The 19517-nt window shown below is 36.8% G+C and overlaps 1 protein-coding gene across 4 annotated transcripts in view; it reads right to left on the bottom strand.

Annotated features, from left to right (window-relative positions):
- The window catches only part of HMG20A (high mobility group 20A), a 72893-nt gene that overhangs the window by 39085 nt on the left and 14291 nt on the right, over positions 1-19517 (bottom strand). The window contains exons 2-3 of one of the 4 annotated variants that reach the window (XM_077780465.1): positions 6730-6782; positions 3206-3286 (exon numbers count right to left, since the gene is read on the bottom strand). The exons of 2 other annotated variants lie outside the window; for them this stretch is intronic. The gene's annotated coding sequence lies outside the window, so the exon portion shown is untranslated. The remainder of the gene's footprint in view (positions 1-3205; positions 3287-6729; positions 6783-19517) is intronic. One more of the 4 variants, XM_077780467.1, reaches the window with a different exon arrangement.

Raw genomic sequence — 19517 nt, 5'->3', positions numbered from 1 at the left:
AAGGCTATATACTCTATGATTCCAACGATATGACATCCAGATAAGGCAAAACTATGCAGACAGTAAAAAGATGAGTGACTGTCAAGGATTAGAGGGGAGGCAGGGGTGAATAGGCAGAACACAAAAGAATTTTAGTGCAGTGAACTATTTTATACAATACTACAATGCTGGATACACATGATATGTTTGTTAAATCCCATAGAAGGTGCAACGCCAAGGGTGAATCCTAATGTGAACTGAGGCTTTGAGTGATGATTATGTCAATGTTACCTCACTGACTGTAACAAATGTACAACTCTGGTTGGGGATGCTGACAGTGGAGGAGGTTGTGGCATATGTGAGGACAGGGAATATATGGGAATTCTTAGTACTTTCTAGTTGATTTTCTTGCAAACCTAAAACTGCTATAAAATATAAAGTTTATTAATTAAAAATGATCAAATATTCTATATTTAATATATTATAATTATATAATTATATATGTGTGTACATATATGTATACACACATTTAAATAGTCCTGCTATAAACATGTTTAGGAATAAATAAAACTGATTTTGATATGCATGCAATTTAACTGGAGTAGGTGAAAGCACAAAGAGAGAAAAGTCCACCAGCTGTGAACATTACGCTAAGAGCAGTCAGTAGGCTGTAGGCATTAATCAATATGTTTTACAGAGCGAATAAGAACACTGGCTAATCCCATCAGGCAGTTAACTGGGATTCAGTTAAGTGTAATTCAGTTAAGAACTCTTTCACTGTAGGTTTTGATACGGGAGATGAGAGGGGAAAAAGATAATTAAGTACTTACTTTTGGGGAAGTATGGGGGAGATAATTAGAGTATACATATAAGGCTTAGGGTTACTTCAAGAGAAGGGCGTGAGGAGGTGTATGTCTGGCTGGGGGTTAGGCGGGGGTGGGCAGAAAATAAGGCTTTCTATTTCTAAAATCTAGAGTCTAGGCTCCTATAACTATAAATATTATTAATTTTTAAAAATGTATAGGGTGGTATAGGAATTAAACAATAAGGAGATGGATTCATTCATCAACAAATATTTATTGAACATCTAACATTCTAAATACTTTCTATGCACTGGGGATACAATGCAGATCAAAACAGGCAAAGATCCCTGCGGTCACATAGCTCTCAGTATACTGGAACCGACAGACAAAAAACAAGATTAAAAAAAAGTAAAATGAATAATGTCACATAGTGATAAGTACTAAGAAAAAAAAAACAGCCAGTGGAGAGGCCAGGAAGAGTTCAAGGGAAAAGGGTGCTTGGAATTTTAAACAGAGGCCAGGAAAGAGTTCACTGAGACCCGAAGGAGAGGAAGCAGAGAGCTATGCATGTATGTAAGCACAGAGTGGTCCAGGCAGGGGGAACAACTAGTACAAAGGGGTATACGGAATGTGAGTGAAAGAGGCAAATGTGGTGGATTGACACAGGGGCAAAAATAGTAGATGAGATCTGAGAGGTGACTGGGGATCAGAACCCAGAGGGATTTGTAAGTCATGGTAAGGACTTTGGCTTTTCAGTCAGAGAAGCCACTAACATTTTTATAGGATCACTCTGGCTGCTGTTTTGAGAACAGAATGAAGAGTGGGGAGGGTCAAGGGTGGAAGTTAGGAGTTCATTTGGAAATCTACTGCAATAAACCAGCTGAAAGATGATGGTTTGGATAACAGTGGTAGTAGTGGAGGTGGTGAGAAGTGGTTAGATTCTTGATATATTTTTGAAGGTAGAACAAATTTCTCAGTTCAAAATAACTGAAAAGAAATTAGGAATAAAATCTGTACACTGTGGCCTGCATATATTTCAACTGCAAACTCATAACTTGTTTAGTGATAAAGGGTGGGCTATACTGACAATATACTACTTATAGTTTTTGTAAACTTAAATATTGTATAGTGTTTTTTGGGGTCACAAAAGGAATAATCCAGCTTCATTTAATGCAAATGTTTGTAGGGTTTATTTTTCAACAACAAACATTTGTTGAGCACCTTTATTGCGTGACTAAGACTGTGCTTGGTGTCAAGTGGTACGTAGAGTTGCTTTATAGGATTTTATAGTCTTATTATCCTTGGTCTAGAGATACTGTTTTCAAACCAATGAGAAGTGGGAAGAAGAGGCCAGAATTAGAAACAAACATAAATCTTTCCTCTTTGTTTATGATTTTTGGAAGTGAAAGTTTTGCAAAGTTTTGAGTCAGATATTTTCTTTTAAAAATATGGAAGTATTAGATCATCAAAAGAAACTGAGCACTGTTTAGATTTCCTTCTAGAGAGTTTGATTCCTATACATGAACTGCTTCCCTTCAATGGAACCTTGATGGAGAATTATTGTCATTAGGACACAAAATGTGTTGTGAGAAGAAAGAAAGCCCAACATCTAGAAACAGTGTTTTGCATCATAGGTGTAAAGCACAGTAATAACATAGGGAAAATAAACACCTCTTCCAGAGCAACATTTGTCATTATACAAGAAGGGGTTGTTTTTTGAGTTCACAGTCCACCTATCTGGTTTTTTCATGGTGACTGTGGGTCCCAAGTGGCCCTTCCTACACAGACTATCTAAGCACTGCTTTTATATTAGTAAACAAGAAGATAACTGCCCAAGTAAGGCAACTTCTGGCCCAGCACCAGAACTAAGAGTTAAAGTAACCCAATAAAACTTAGCATTACTTCCTCTGTGTAGAGTACTTTGCCAAACAATTTCCTGGGACACCAGGGTACTATGAAACAGTAAAAGTGGGTGTGTATGAAGTATGGGGTGGAGGAGTGGGAGGTAGGTGTGAAGGGGAATGCCATAAAGGGCATACTCCCTCTGGGAGGCCACATGGTATACAAAAAAGTATTTTCAATGCAATGCAATGTTATACTCTAATTTACATTTGTAAAACCAAAGCAATTAAGTACACAAAGTACCAAAAGTTAATGTTCTTATATCGTGAAGATACATATGTATATTTTTTCACTTACTTCTTGGTGATTCTTTGTAGCTGATGTGTATAAAGAAATTTATTCATTTAAATATATGAGAAAAACAGGGAAGATATACAGATGATTTGAACAGATGGAGTGACGAGCTAAGATAACTGCTAATTATCATAATAAATTCACAAATCACATCTGAGATCTGAAGGAAACAGAAAATACCAGCTGAGTGAATGCCTGAGAAGGAACACTAAGCACAGGGTACTCACATGTTTGGAATCCACTTTCATATCAAGGAGGTAGACAGGATTCCTTTCTTGCTCTAAAACAAAATGATTCAAGCCTGGAATCTGAGGAAAGCAAAATATGAGAAAGCAGAAGAAACAAAGGTCCCTAGTATTTTGACCCAAACAAAAATGTACTGGTTAACAGTTCTAGGGTAAGGGTCCTTATTGGTTCAAGGAACAGTGCTCCTCTATTTTCTTATATTTTACACTGTTCTCTTCAGCTGAAACCTGCAGCTGTGAAACAACGCTGTGAAGAAGAGATGGAAAGAATGTTCCTTTCTATTACGAGCAACAACTCCCAAATCTTATACCCTTTCAAAGCCAATGAATACTAGAAAATGACACGTTTTGAGAAGGAAAACTGGAGACTGTTTATAGAAACTATAGTGTAATAAAAGGAAAGAGACTCCATCAAAGAAAGCATTCTTCATTTTAATCAACTCACTTACAAAAAATTCTCTTCCTAGGAAGAATTCCTAAAAGGAGAATAGAGAGCTCTGGGCAGTAGGGAATTTTTCTTCAGCCAAAAGTTGAAGACAAGAAACCAAAAACACTTTAGTTGCAGGGGGGCTCAGCAGTAATATATTGTCTTCACTACTGCGAACTGTAAAATGAAATTCAGTTGTCCTCACAAAACAAGTAAGACACAAATGCATGAAACTTAATAGAACAGTTTAAAATGAAAAGGAGAATATTTAAAACTCAGAATTGTATTTCTATATTTTGCTTTTATTTTTTTAATTAAAAAATTTTAATGTTTATTGATTTTTTAAAGAAAGAGAGAGAGAGAAAGAGAAAGAGTGGGAGACACAGAATCCGAAGCAGGCTCCAGGTTCTGAGCTTCAGCATAGAATCTGACGCAGGGCTCAAACTCACAAACCTCGAGATCATGACCTGAGCTGAAGTCAGACGTTTAACTGACTGAGCCACCCAAGTGCCCCTCTATATTTTGCTTTTAAATCCTAAATCTTCACAATGCTCAGGATTTCAGTAAATCAAATGGCCACCCAATTCAAATTTGACATATACAACACTCTAGAAGTCCAGTTTCCTAGGAACATTTTTCCTTTAAGTAACCTATCCAATATGATAAGGCCTTGCCCTTCATACACGGAGCCTCCAGGCTCTCACTCTACCCAGGCAATCCAGACCAAGTGGATGGATGTTATCTTCCTGGTTTATCATAAGCTCTAGTGATTTTGTTTCCTTTGTTTTCAGGTAAAAGAAAAACAGGTTTAAAACCATTTTAGCTGTAACTCTAACTGAAGAGTACCAAGACTAATTAAATCACCTCAAAGATTCTTGGTGTTAGCATATTTACTAAAATCTGACAAAAATATGTATTTCCAGAGTTACCTACTGCTGTTGCAAGACTCATTTGTCCAGTAAGGCAGGACTAGGTCCCAGGGAGTAAGAATGTATAGAATGATTTATTTTGCTCTTCTTTCTGCATTGGGTACATCCACTTCCTTGTATTAGTGCAAATTACTTGTCAAGAACAGAAATCCACTACACTACCAAGTAGAGGGATTATACAATTATCTGCTTTCAATACTTTCATATGTAAAATGGGGCTGATACCTTCTCAACTTAACTCAGAAAGATGTTGTGGGGATCAAATAAATATTTCTGTGCTCTGCAAACCATAAAAGAATGTGAAAGCTATTTTTGCTAATTATGTTACAAAGTTTTCAACGAAATATTTATGAGAAAGTATACTATACAGACTATATATTAGAGGCGCCTGGTGGTTCATGGGTTCGAGCCCTTCATTGGGCTCTCTGCTGTCACTGCAGAGCCTGCCTCTGATCCTTTGTCTCCCTCTCTCTCTGTCTCAAAAATGAACATTAAAAAAAAAGATATTGTGTGGATCAATAGTTCTTTATGTGCTCTGCAAACCAAAAAAGAATGTGAAAGCTATTTTTGCTAACCATGTTACAAACTTCTCAATGAAATATTTAAGAGAAAGTATACTATACGAACTATATTAAAAGACCAGATACAAAAAAGGAAAAAGATTGGAAGGAAACACACAAAAATGCTCAAAGTAATTACATTAGGGTAGTAGAATTATGAACAATTACTTTTTGTTTTAACTTTCCAACATTCAGTAATATGGTTATGTTACTTTACTTTTTTAATGATTAAACATTTTTAAAAAATGTTTATTTTATTTCTGAGGGAGGGAGGGGCAGAGAGAAAGGGGAACAGTGGATACCAGGCAGGCTCTGTGTGGATAGCAAAGAGCCTGATGCGGGGCTGAGCCAAAGTCAACCACAAAGGTGCCCCGATGGTTATGTTAAAGAAAGGGGAAGTGGGGCGCCTGGGTGGCTTAGTCGGTTAAGCGTCCGACTTTCGCTTAGGTCATGATCTCGCTGTTCGTGGGTTTGAGCCCCGCATGGTGCTCTGTGATGANAGGGAAAGTGTCATCAAAAATCATAGGATTTTTTTTTTTTTAAAGAGAGAGAGGGAGCAAGCAGGGGAGAGTGGCAGAGGAGAGAGAGGAAGAATCTTAAGTGGGCTCCACACTCAGGATCCCATGACCCTGGGATCAGGATCTGAGCCAAAATCAAGAGTTGGCTGCTCCACTGACTGAGCCACTGAGGCGCCCCAAGAATCATAGGCTTTTTAAACTTATATTTTAATTTGACACACAATACACGAATATATTCTCTTTTTTAACATTTGACTGCACATAAAGCTAAAATTCTCTTTGACCAGATTCTCTCTACTCCCCTCCCCTAGAAAAAGACACCATTTAAAGGAGTGAATAGCTTACTGCAAAAAGGAGCCTTAAAGAGAAGAATTTCTAGCAATATATTCATTTTCTCTCTTTCTCAAATCAGAATTAGTCCTGCAGGGCAGAGAAGAGTAAACATGTCTAGCAGGAAGAGTATGAGGGCGTAGTTTATGAACTTTGCATTTTATATTAAAAAATTAATTTAAATTCTGCATTCAATTTTATGAAACTGTTTAACACACGAATGTCTGAAACTACAGCAGACCAGGGGAAAGCATCTTGTACCCTTGAAATAATAACATATTTCCTTATGAGTGTAATACCACATAGCCCAGATTAGGTTTGCTTTCCTAATAGATAATAGACAGATAACAGACAAATTTTGATACTGAGAAAAAGAAGTGCTGTGACTTTCTATTCCTTCTCTACCACACAGCGATATACTGACAAATTCTACTATTGGCTAGAAATGTATGGTTAACTCAATTTATACTCTGTTAATTTTACACATAAAACTATATGACAACACACTGTAATTATCATACAAAAATCCCATTTAATTATGGGAAAACAGTCCATGACCATGAGTTTAACATGGCTTGGCATCTCACTAAAAGGTTTAATTCTGAACATTATAATACATCTGAGGTTGATAAATGTATATTCTTATGTCACTGGTCAAAAAAGTAACAAGCTTTTTATAAATAAGGTCATTTTACTTCTTGTTGATATATCTTGAGATATACATCAAACAGAATATACTTACTCCATCTCCAATTCCACTGCCATTTCTTTCCCTTCAGAAATTTGACTCCAAATCTAGTTAGATGAAAAAGCTCATCATTACAGTGTTTTTCCACAGAAGCATCTTCTCTGGAGGCATTTATTCTGATTACAAAGTCTCTCCAAATATCTAATTTGGCTCTGGATATTTTGTAACATTAGCATATTTAAAAGGCAAAATTGATAACTTAAAATCAAGATGTACCAATGTGAACTATGAGGAAATTCTACAACAAATTCACTCACAATTTTAGTAGGGGGACCAAAGGACCTCAAATTTTTGAGAAAGGATTATGTGCTATATTGACTACTACAGGCCGCCTGAAACAGCAGAAACAGCTGTGGAAACAGGGAGTCTGGTTCTGGGTTCAAGGCTATGCCACCAACTAGCTGTGTCTTCCAGGACCATTAAATTGATTTAGCCTAAGTTTCTTTATCTAAATTTGTTTATGTGTCACACTATGACTGAACACCATGAAATAATACATTCAATTAAGTGATATGAACTAAAAACAATTTTATAAACTAGCAGAAAACAGGAATATATTAAAAATCCAATATTTATATTTGTTTATCTAATAAATTTATATAAACATATTATATTACAAATATAATTCTATAACTCACAATATACATAAATTTATAATAATTCACATATATTAAAACATCAAATCATAACCATGGGGGCACCTGGGTGGCTCAGTCATTTGAGCATCTGACTCTTGATGTCATTAAAAAAATTTTTTTTTAACATTTATTCATTTTTGAGAGACAGAGCTCAAGCAGGGAAGGGGCAGAAGGAGAGGGAGACACAGGCTCTTGGCTCTGAGCTGTCAGCACAGAGCCTGTGGCAGGGCTCGAACTCATGAGCTGTGAGATCATGACCTGAGCCAAAGTTGGTCGCTCAACCACCTGAGCCACCCAGGCGCCCCCTGACTCTTGATTTCAGCTCAGGTCATGATCCCAGGGTTGTGCGATTGAGCCCAGGTGGGTTCTTCGCTGAGCATGGAGCCTGCTTAGCATCTTCTTTCTCTCTCTCTCTACCCCTCTCCCCTGCTCCCCCACTTTCATGCTCTTTCTCTAAAATAAACAAAAAAAAAAGAAAAAATAACCATGAGCATATATGTACATAAAGTTCTTTAAGCACAGTATGCATTTCTGAATTCTTCTGTTAGTATTTATTTGCTATCTGGAAGTGAGTCATGGTTAATCCTGAAGGCTCTGTAATCAGACTGCCTGGATTCAAATCCCATCTTTTATTTTTTGGCTATGGAAACTGGACAAGCTAGTATCTCTGAACCTGTTCTCTCACCTGTAAATGAGGATAATAGTGCCTACAATAGAAGTTATTTGAAGAATTAATCCATGTAAAACAGGTAGTATGGTATCTATCACACAGTAAGGGCCTAATAGTAATAATGATAGCAATAACAGTGGCAAGCATTTATATTGTTTACTAAGTAACAGCACTATTCTAAGGGTTTTACATGTATTATCCCATTTAATCCTCACAACTACCATAGGAGGTAGATACTACCATTAGCCTCTGTTTTATAGTGAACAAACGGATCCTCAGAGAGGATAAGTAATACAACCAAATTAACTGTGATAGTCATTATAGCTATTCACAAATATTTTTAGTCCTCCTTTCAGGAATAGAGTAAAATTATACCATGATTATACCATGGAACTCAGAGGGTCAACTCATATATTACAATGGAGTTTCTGTCATCACCCTTGCCTAACTGACCAAAAATAGCATAGCCCCATTAGCCCACTTTGGACAAGTAGCATGAGTGAGGAAAAAAGCCACTGAGATCCTGTAGTGGTTTGTTTCTACAGCAATAACCAAGTCTATCCTGATAGCAAATTTCAGATTTGGTATCATAATTATCTACTTATTCACAGCTAATGCTGAAAGTTTAAGAATTAAATTATGGGAGAAAATAAAAGTTTACCATTATCTAATTTAAGAATTATTGGTCAAAAGGTCTTCATAATCTTGGGCTAGGCAAAGACTTTTTATTTTTATTTATTAAAAATTTTTTTTGTTTAACATTTATATTTTTGAGAGACAGAACATGAGTTGGGGAGGGGCTGAGAGGGAGACACAGAATCTGAAGCAGCTCCAGGCTCTGAGCTGTCAGCACAGAGTCTGATATGGGGCTCCAACCCATGAACTGTGAGATCATGACCTGAGCCAAAGTCAAATGCTTAATAGACTGAGCCACCCAGGTGCCCTTAGACAAAGACTTCTTAAAGAGGAAGCAAAAGGCACTAACCAGAGAAGAGAAAAATGATAAACTGGAGTTCAACAAAATTAAGAACATCTGTTTACTTTTTGTTAGAAGTAAAAAAGTAAGCCACAGACAGAAACAATATTTGTGACACGTATACCCCCTAAAGACTCATATTTAGAATGTATAAAGAACTCCTACAAATCAGTAAGGTAAAGATAAATGACCCATTTTTAAAAAAAGAGGATAAAAAATAAAGCAAGTACTTCATAGAAAAGCCCATCCAAATGATGGATAACCATAGAAAAAGAAATACTACAACATATTCACCAAAATGGCTAAAATAGAAGACTGACAATACACAGTGTTGGCAAGCATGAGGAGAAATTGAAATTCTATGTTGCTGGTGGGAATTCAAGTGTGCACAATCACTCTGGGAAACTGGAAATAACTGCTAAAATTAACCTATCCTATAAACCAGCAATTGCATTCCTAGTAATATATCCTAGAGAAATGAGTACCAATGTTCACCAAAAGATATGTATAAGAATGTATATAGCTCCATTATTAAAAACAGACTCTAAATGGAATCAACCCCTTTCCATCAACAGTGGCAAGAATACATTATGGTAAATTTCTACAATGAAATTGATGCAACACATGCATAGACTGAACTACTGCCACATGCAACATGAATGAACCTCACAGACAAAAGGATGTCAAAAGAAGTCAGACCCACAGAGTAAATATTCTATGAATCCATTTATGTGATGTTTAAGTACAGATAAAAGTCCTTTACAGGACAGAAGTCAGTGTAATGGTTATCTACGGTAGAGGGAGAGAAGGTACTGACAGCAGAGCCTCCTGCAGTGCTGGAAATATTCACAGGTGCATATACACATACAAATTCACTGACTTGTTCATTTAAGATTTGTGCACTTTACTGTATATACTACAGTTTTAAAAAGCTAAAAGCAAAAAAGGAAGCATTGGTTTAGATAAAAATTCCAGGATTGACAGGTCCCACAAAGATCAGGTCTAACTACACATCCAAGGCTCAGGTCCCAAACTGAATGCTTCTCTTGGGAATGTCTGAAAGGCTCTGACCATTAGGGTTTTCTTTGTGATGAACTCCAAACCTATTCCTAAGGAGCTCCTGCCCTTGGGTTCTCATTCTACTCCTCTGCGAACAAACAGAACAAGTATACTTGCTCCCTCTTCTAAATCATATTCCTTCAGTTATCCCAAGACTTATCTGATACCCACTGAGATAACTTTCGGCTCTAAAACTTCTAGAATTCTGTATTTTTATTAGTCCATATTTCTTTCATTTGCTCTTTCTCTGTATCTCTGCTGAACTTTACTCTTTCAACCAATGTATTCTAAAGTTAAGCTTCAACCTGAGTAGATAACCAGCTAGTAGATCTTTAATCAAAATATGAATTTTAAATGTAGGTCAAAATTTACAATATGTAGCTGGTCACATCTGTATGCTTATGAGAGCAGGAAGGAACATCTCTCAATGATTAACACATTAGAATACCATAGTTTCTTATGAAAGAAACCTGACTCACCTGGATTTGGAGAATGCGTACCACTAAATGTTTAGGCTGGGACGATGAGAAGTGTATTTCTTAGATAAAAAATAAGTCAAGTCAGAGGTGATTATTTTGGCCAGTACATACCAAATAAGGATGAATATATAGAAAGCACTGGTTATGCCTAAAGCGATGAATCAGAGTGGACTTCATGAACAAACACAAAAGTATTTCTCTAACCTCAAAGAGCCAATTGAAGCATTCATGGAATTGTGTATTTTAATGTCCCTACATTAAAAGTCTCTATTTACAGAGATTGAACTTTAGTTCAGGAGATAAATGTAAAACCAGAATGAGATTTTTCTCACACTCAAGATAACGTATGTTCTAATAGTTCTAATAGTGCTCAGGCATTCTGTTTAAAAAGCCAAACACGGGGCACTGGGGTAGCTCGGTTAGTTGAGCATCTGACCCTTGGTTTCAGCTCAGGTCATGGTCTCATGGTTTGTGGGTTCGAGCCCTGTGTGCTCCCTCTCTCTCTACCCTTACCCTGCTTATGTGTGCAATCTCTCTCTCAAAATAAATAAACATTAAAAAAAAACTGCATAAAAAAAGCCAACACTAAAAGTTTGCCTGTATTATTTCATATCTGTGATTGCCTCTTATACTGCTAGAACCTCACAGTCTTACCATTTTGTCCTTTATTTCACAGACTAGAAAAATCAAGACAGATTCAAGATTATCTGTAGATAATCTGCAACATGAATTATGCAAAATACATTTCATGACTCTGGGGAAGTTTTGAGGCAGAATATAAATAAGAACAAGAAAGAAAATCTACCAACAGTAATGCTTTATTGTTTTTACATTTTTAATGTTTATTTATTAAAAATTGGTTTAATGTTTATTTTTGAGAGAGAGAGAGGGAGACAAAATGCAAGTGGGGGAGGGGCAGAGAGAGAGTGAGACACAGAATTTGAAGCAGGCTCCAGGCTCTGAGATGTCAGTACAGAGCCAGACGCAGGGCTCAAAACCTCAAACCCTGAGATCATGACCTGAGCTGAAGTCGGATGCCCAACTGACTGAGCCACCCAGGTGCCCCAATAATGCTTTATTGGAATCTGAGAGAAAAATTCTCGCATGGTTGTGCTCCCCAAGATCAAAGGTGCCATGAAATTGATGGTTTTATGAAGCTGGCAAAGAAATATGGATGGATTAAATGCCTGAAGACAGTGAAGGCCATCTATCAGACTGAACTAGAGAAAACCTACACACGAGTAGAGATTCTCATCAGCAACCATGAACTGAATGCTTAAGCTGCACACTACTCAATGATGCACTGATTTACAAAGGAGAAAACTAAATGTGCTAGGATATCTCACTGAATTTAGCATTTGACATCCAACTCTCAGACTTTTCTGAACTCCTCTGGAGGTACTGACTTTTTATTCATCTAATGCTTGGCACTTAAGCTCTAATATCAGGGATCTTCTTTTCATGTGTGCTATAGGTAACTTAACAGCTATAAAACTGAATCCATCATCTTTTCAGTATTCTCCATGTTGGTTGAGAATACTCTACTCTGTCACTAAGGCAAAAAACCTGGAATCCTTTTCAGCCATTTCCCCTGCTCTTCCACCATACTGAATCCCTTGCCAAGCCCAGATGATTCTGTCCTCTCTTCTGTGTGCCTGTTATCACTGCCCCAGTTAAAGCCTTTAGTTTTCTTGGCTTGAGTACACTAACAGCCTCCTACCTGTCTTCCGGCCTCCAATCTGTTTCCATACAGCTGCCAGTGATCATTCTACAATACAAGTCTAATCATGCATATCATGTCTTGTTTAAAATCATTCAAGAGGCTACCCACTGTCTTCAAGTGTGTTTTTTTTTATTATTTTCTTTTTAAATTTCTCTGAAAGTATAAAATTTATGCTTGTTTTGAGTGTTTAAATTTCAAATGTTTTACAATATGAATACATTATTTTGTCATTAGGATAAGCAATAACATTTGGCTCTGTAATAGCAATTGATTACTTTAAGCCAGTCTTTAGATCAGGAAAGGAACCTTGGCATGTTTATATGAAATAGAACACATAAAGTTTAAATTAAAACAATGTATTAAAGAAAAACTATATCTTCCCTACACTGAATTCACATCTTTAGTATCCTCTATTTGTACTCACAGGTAATATCTTACAAATTTACCCTCTAGGGTATAAGATGAATCTGTTTAGCCAATAATTATGACTGTTACATAGAGCTGTTAAATACTCAGTAAAAAGTGCAGCCCTGACCTTCTTATAAATATATATATAAATAAAAGAACAATATATTCTTTTATATAAATATATATAAAATAATTTGTTTTATATAAATAAAAAACAATAAACTATATCAAATAGCTTATGTCCAGGAAAGAAACAAAATTATGAAAAGATAAAATAAATGAGTATCATAAGATTTAATGCTTTATATATATCTTTAGTTCGATTTATGATGGAGTTTACTCTTAATTTTTGAACTGGGAGATTATTTTCCACAGTATCATACATATTTAAACATATGCTTGCTCTTCAAATTAACAAGTTATCAGAGTAATCTTCTAGTCTCTCCCTTAACAGTTTATTTATTTTTAAGTGTATTTATTTTTGAGGGAGAGAGAAGGAGCATGTGCAAGCAGGGGAGAGGCAGAGAGAGAATCCAAAGCAGACTCCACGCTGTCAGAGCAGAGCCCAACATGGGGCTTGAATCCACGAACTGTGAGATCATGACCTGACCAGAAATCAAGAGACTCTTAACCAACTGAGTCACCCAGGTGCCCCTCTCCCATAACCTTTTAATCACAGTATTTATGTTCTTTCCTTCAGCACATTTCTGTTACTATCAACTCCAAAATCTCTTGAGACAGAATGCCATTCAATATTATTATACATGTATTGCCAAGTAAGGTAGGAGAAGCTGTTAAAACCAAGTGAGATCCCATAACACCAGTGAAATTTCTGTCTGCCTTCTAGGCTCCCAAAACATGTCAGCACTATTGTAGTAAAGTAGGTTATAAGTTTTGGGTGCTGTGATTTCCTTGAAAGACAAAGAACAGAGTGTAGAGCAGACTATTACAGGTTATAGCAAAGTAAGTTCAGATCTGTAGCTACAATTTATTTTTTTTATCATGCATACTTACTAAGTTACTGAAACAATTAAACATGAAGCTCACTCAGCTAAGAGTTGAATACACCAGGTTAAACACATGCTTAAGGCACAGTTTGGGAAAAAAAAAAGAAACGATTTAATTAACAATGTAAGTGCTTAGAAGGAAAAAGGCTCTCACAATCATTATACTACACTCAAAAAATGGGGGGCGCCTGGGTGGCTCAGTTGGTTCAGCGACTGACTTCGGCTCAGGTCAGGACCTCACGGTCTGTGGGTTTGTTCCCCGCATTGGGCTCTGTGCTGACAGCTCAGTGCCTGGAGCGTGCTTCCGATTCTGTCTCTCTCTCTCTCTGCCCCTCCCCTGCTTGCTCTCTGTCTCTCTCTCAAAAATAGTAAACATTAAAAAAAATTTTTTTAATGATATACCACTGAATTTAAATCCACTTAATTTATTTGAAAAACAGCATTCTGAATTTCAAATCATTGAACTCAAGCCTCCTATCAGATGATATCAATTGTTAACTAACAAGATAGTGTCCTTGATACATAAAAATGGTTGCTTTATTACTGTCTAAGCATTTTCTATATTTTTAATAATAAAGATGCAATTACATCAATTCATCCTTAGTCTTCCACTCCCTTGGAGCAGCAATATTCATTTATAGGGTAGCACTCTAAGGTAGGATACAAATAGAGATGAATTCCAATCCTATGCACCAGGATTATTTTATTATATGACTGACATTAAACTGCACACAAAAACTTAGTTGTAATTTCTAGTGTGATAAGGTTTTACTTATCTAAAAAAAAAAACCATTAAACTCTTTGCAGAAATGAATACAACTCTAGAAATGGTGAGATAGGCATAATAGAGAAGATGGTAAACAATGTATTTACCCCTCTCCTTACCAATGATAGTGCTAAACAAATCAGAGAAGACACATAATTAGTGATGCCTGAAAGCTATAAAGATGTAGTTGGCCCAAATCTTTCTTGGTACGATAAATGAATCTGTACACTATCCTCAGTATCATGTATTGCTAGAGAAAGATTTTAATTAAACGCCAGGGAGAAGAAACCTGCCAATTAGAATTTTGCAAGTAGTTTGTTTTGCTAGGAAATAAATGGCTAGCAGCTGACATTGTCTTTCTGGCAAAACAAAGCTGCTCTTTCCCCTTTTTCGAAATAAACATAAAAACCACTATGTTTATTTAATACACTGCCTAAATTGGCAATTAACTTGAAAAGACTGTTCTTACATATGGCAGAGTTCCCTGTACTTAAGTCTCCCCACCCCCTCTATAACCATAATGTACCACATTTATATACTGCTGTAGTACTATAGAAAGAAATTCAAATATTCCTCTAATATATTATCTCATTAGCTCCAGAGTCACTGATCCGCATTTTAAAAACCTGAAGAAAAAGCCTGCAGTAGCAACCAGAGGATTGTGAAATCCAGAAACATAATTAGTCATACCTGAGAGCAGACATTTTAAAACTCCTATGAACACTAATTTCATTGATATGAAAACAGCTATGAATGTCTGGTAAATGTGCAAATACCAATAAATAGATAAAGTTTAAAAATTATTTCATTGACAAAGAATTAAGAATAAACTCTCTAAAGGCAGAGTAATAATGATGATGGTGATGATGTCAGAAACTTAACTTTTCTATGCATTCAAAATCCTCATTCCTGTTCTAGTCCCCTTTCCCCACCACAGCCCTGAACCTGCATAATTAGATGCATGATAAACATTTGTCACGTTTTATCAATTTATGTGAGAATTCTAAGTACGATTTAGACATTAGAAATAAAGACTACCTCATTTATGGTACATTAAGAAATATGATAATTCCTTAAAACTATTCCTCTTGAAATGAAATTTATCTGGCCTAAAATTGGAAGCAAAGAGAAATTTTTCTTCATGCTGGTGGCCTGAAAACGCTTCAAATTGTTAGACTTATCATTTTCTACCAAACATACAATTTAAGGCCTCATTTTACTGAAATTAGCTTAGAAACAATAAAAATTTTATTTTATTTATTTTAATTTTTGTAATATTTTATTTATTTCCGAGAGAGAGAGAGAGAGTGAGCGAGCATGAGCTGGGGAGGGTGAGAGAGAGAGAGAGATACAGAATCTGAAACAGGCTCCAGGCTCTGAGCTAGTTGTCAGCACAGAGCCCCACACGGGACTCGAACCCACCAACTGTGAGATCAGGACCTGAGTCAAAGTTGGACGCTTAACCGACTGAGCCACCCAGGCACCCCAGAAACAATAAAAATTTTAATTAAAAACTAAATCTAAGATGAAGAAAACACACACAAGATCTTAAGAAAATAAAGAATATTCTGTAATATCAAATCATGATAGGTCTGTATAGCTCATAAAACATATATGAAGACATACGTATTATGAAATGTGGTCATTTTTGCCTTGTTGTGATTCAAAGGCATGTCATATATTTAATGTGGTGGCATTTTGACATAATTATATGACCAAAACAGCGAATAACCTTTACACAAACAATATTGTTAATCTCAGCAGTAAGCAAATGCAATTAGATCAACTGTCCTTTTTTTTTAATTTTTTAATGTTTTATTTATTTCTTAGAAAGAAGGAGAGACAGCATGAACAGGGGAGGGTCAGAGAGAGGGAGACACAATCTGAAGCAGGTTCCAGGCTCTGAGCTAGCTGTCAGCACAGAGCCCGATGTGGGGCTCGAACCCACAAACTGTGAGATCACGACCTGAGCCAAAGTCGGAAGCTCAACTGACTGAGCCACCCAGGTGGCCCGATCATCTTTCCTTTTTAATGCTCTAAGAATTAAAAGAAAAAAAAAAGGAACTCTAGAAAAGAAGACAAATTACTGAGTCAAGATTACCACTGAGAACATTTTGCCTCTAGTTTTTAAGAGTTCTAACCTAAGAAATGTGGGCAGGCATATTCCTCTTTGGGGGCTTAAATAAAATCTGTCCACAACTGACAGTTCCGTTTAGCACATAAAATATACATCACTGAGAAGACTGACTTATCATCAAAAACAGTCTCCAGGCATTACAATGATTACGTGGTGCCTTTCTCAGAGAGCACTTTTGAAGAAATAAAGGACTAAACCAAAGGAAACAAATAACCCCTTCATGTTCCCAGGGTACAGGCACACATATGAAATGGTTCCTGACCTATACTTTGCTTAAGGTGGCATGCTATCTTTTCTCATTTACCATATATTTACTAAACACATAACATGGGCATTTATTTAAGATACCAGACTACGCCAGGGAACAAAACAATCTCTGTTGTCACAAAAGTGATGGTTTAAGGTGAAAGACCTCAGGGCCGCCTGTGTGGCTCAGTCAGTTAAGCACCGACTTTGGTTCAGGTCAGGATTTCATGGTTTGTGGGTTCGAGCCCCGCGTTGGGCTCTGTGCTGACTGCCAGCTCAGAGCCTGGAGCCTGTTTCAGATTCTGTATTTCCCTCTCTCTCTCAGAAATAAAAAAAAAAAAAATTTAAAAAAGGTGAAAGACATCAAACAAATAGACCAATAAACAAAATTTAAAATAAAAAAATTCTATGAAGGAAACTAGCACACTATAGAATAATAGTAGTTGTCATTTAGACAGGGGACCTCTTTAAGGAGAGGGAGCAGAATGTTAAATAGGTACGTTCCATGCTGAGTAACTAGCTTATCAGGCCTTGAGGTGAGAAAGAACTTGGTGCTTCGGAGGAAGTGAGAGAAGGCTGTAGAAAATTATCAGGAGAGAAGAACAGTAAAGAGAGGTAGACAAGAACTAAATTCTGGAGAGATGTGGGGCTATGTTAAAGATTTGGGTTTTCTCCAAAGTTTAAGAGCAAACCTATGAAGAATTTCAAGGAAAGGCATGATATATTTATACTTTTGAAAGGATCATTCTAAGTTGTGTGAAAAATGGACTAATGGGTAGTAAAAATGGATCTAGAAGGATCCATTGGTGGTGCGACTCGGTGGCTCAGTTGGTTGAGTGTCCAACTCTTGATTTTGGCTTAGGTCATGATCTCATGGTCGTGGGATCAAGCCCCGCATTGAGCTCTGTCCTGGATGTGGAGCCTGCTTAGGATTCCCTGTCCGCCACCCTCCTCTCCAAATAAATAAACAAATGTTAAAAAAAAAAAAAATAGAAGGACCAGTTGGAAGCTACTGCAATAGTCCACCACAACACAATGGTGGCTTGAAACAGGGTGCTGGGAGTGGAGATATAGCACAGAGGGTGAATCCAAGATCTAGTTAGGAAACAAGATCAATATAATCTAGTAGTGGTCTGGATGGGTGTGTGTTTGTGTATGTTCACGCATTCGCAAGTACATGGTAATGAGGGGTCTTAAGAATGATTCAAGACGGGGCGCCTGGGTGGCTTAGTCGGTTAAGCGTCCGACTTTCGCTTAGGTCATGATCTCGCAGTTCGTGGGTTCGAGCCCCGCGTCGGGCTCTGTGCTGACTGCCAGCTCAGAGCCTGGAGCCTGTTTCAGAGTCTGTGTCTCCCTCTCTCTCTGACCCTCCCCTGCTCACGCTGTCTCTCTCTCTCTCTCCTAGAAATAAAAATAAAAAAATTGAAAAAAAAAAGAATGATTCAAGATGTCTAATTAGGAAGTTAGTAAATAAGTATGGCATTAAGATTTCTAGACATCAGGAAGACCAAAGATGTAGAAATAGGGAAGGATCAAGAGCTTAACACTGAATATGTTCACGGTAAGATGCTGTTGAGATAAATAACAAGTTGGAAGCTTGGTTACCCGACCCTAGAGCTAAGAAGTCTGGGCTGGAGATAGGAACTTACGAATTTTCAGCACATATGGTAGCTGGTATTTTAAGTCAAGAATGTAAGAGATATCCTGGGGAGAGATAGTAGAATAAGAGGGTTGAGTCCAGAGGAACTCCCTAATTAGAAGATGAACAGAGGAGTTCGAAAAGCTGTCCCAGAAGACATGAACCAAGGCAGTCAGAAAACCAGGAGTGAATGGGTCAGAGTACTTGAAGAAAAAAGATAAACCCAAATGTTGCTGAGCGATAACATGAGAATGTGAACGATGTGTGTTTTTTGGCAACATGGAAGTTATTAGTGATCTGGCAAGAACCCTTTTGATGGAGTGGTGGTAGGTGTAAATAGTGTGTGGCGTGTCTAGAAAAATAACATAACCTTTAAAGTCATTTGGAGGAGGTTAAGTAAACTAAATTATACAAATTGTGAGTGCATACTTTGTGAAAAGTATGACTTTCATTTGCCTTGGAACCCCTCCCATTCTCTATCCCCATAAAAGTAACTAGTGTGAGTTCTAACACCATAAATTTGTTTTGCTCATTTTTGAACTTTATCCATACACTATATATTAATCTTTGTCTGGCTTCTTTTGTTCAGTATTATGCTTGATGCTCATCCATATTGTTACAAGAATTTATTCACTCTTTTTGCTTTGATGGGTACTAAGACTGTTAATAATGCTACCATGAATACCCTTGTTCATTCTTGCCTTTGGTGAATGTATGTATAGATTTTTGTTGGGTAAGCATGAGGCATAGCTAGATTAGAGGATATATGTATGCTTACTTTTAGAATATACAGCCAACTGATTTCCAAAATAGTTCTAATGATTTACATATACATCTACCAGTAGCATGAGTTTCAGTTGTTCCACTGCAACAGTACTTGGTATTGTCAGTCTAAAAATTTTAGCCATTTCATAGGGTATGTAGTGCTATCTCACTGCGGTTTTGATTTGAATTTATTCAATGATTAACAATTAATGGATGCATATTTGTCTTTGGATAGGTTTTTTTTTTTTTTTGTGGAGCACCTTTTCGGT

This window comes from Crocuta crocuta, unplaced genomic scaffold (assembly GCF_008692635.1).
Source record: "Crocuta crocuta isolate KB4526 unplaced genomic scaffold, BGI_CrCroc_1.0 scaffold310, whole genome shotgun sequence".
NCBI lineage: Eukaryota > Metazoa > Chordata > Mammalia > Carnivora > Hyaenidae > Crocuta > Crocuta crocuta.
The sequence above is the reverse complement of the archived record's forward strand: the minus strand, read 5'-3'. Positions and strand labels throughout refer to the sequence as shown.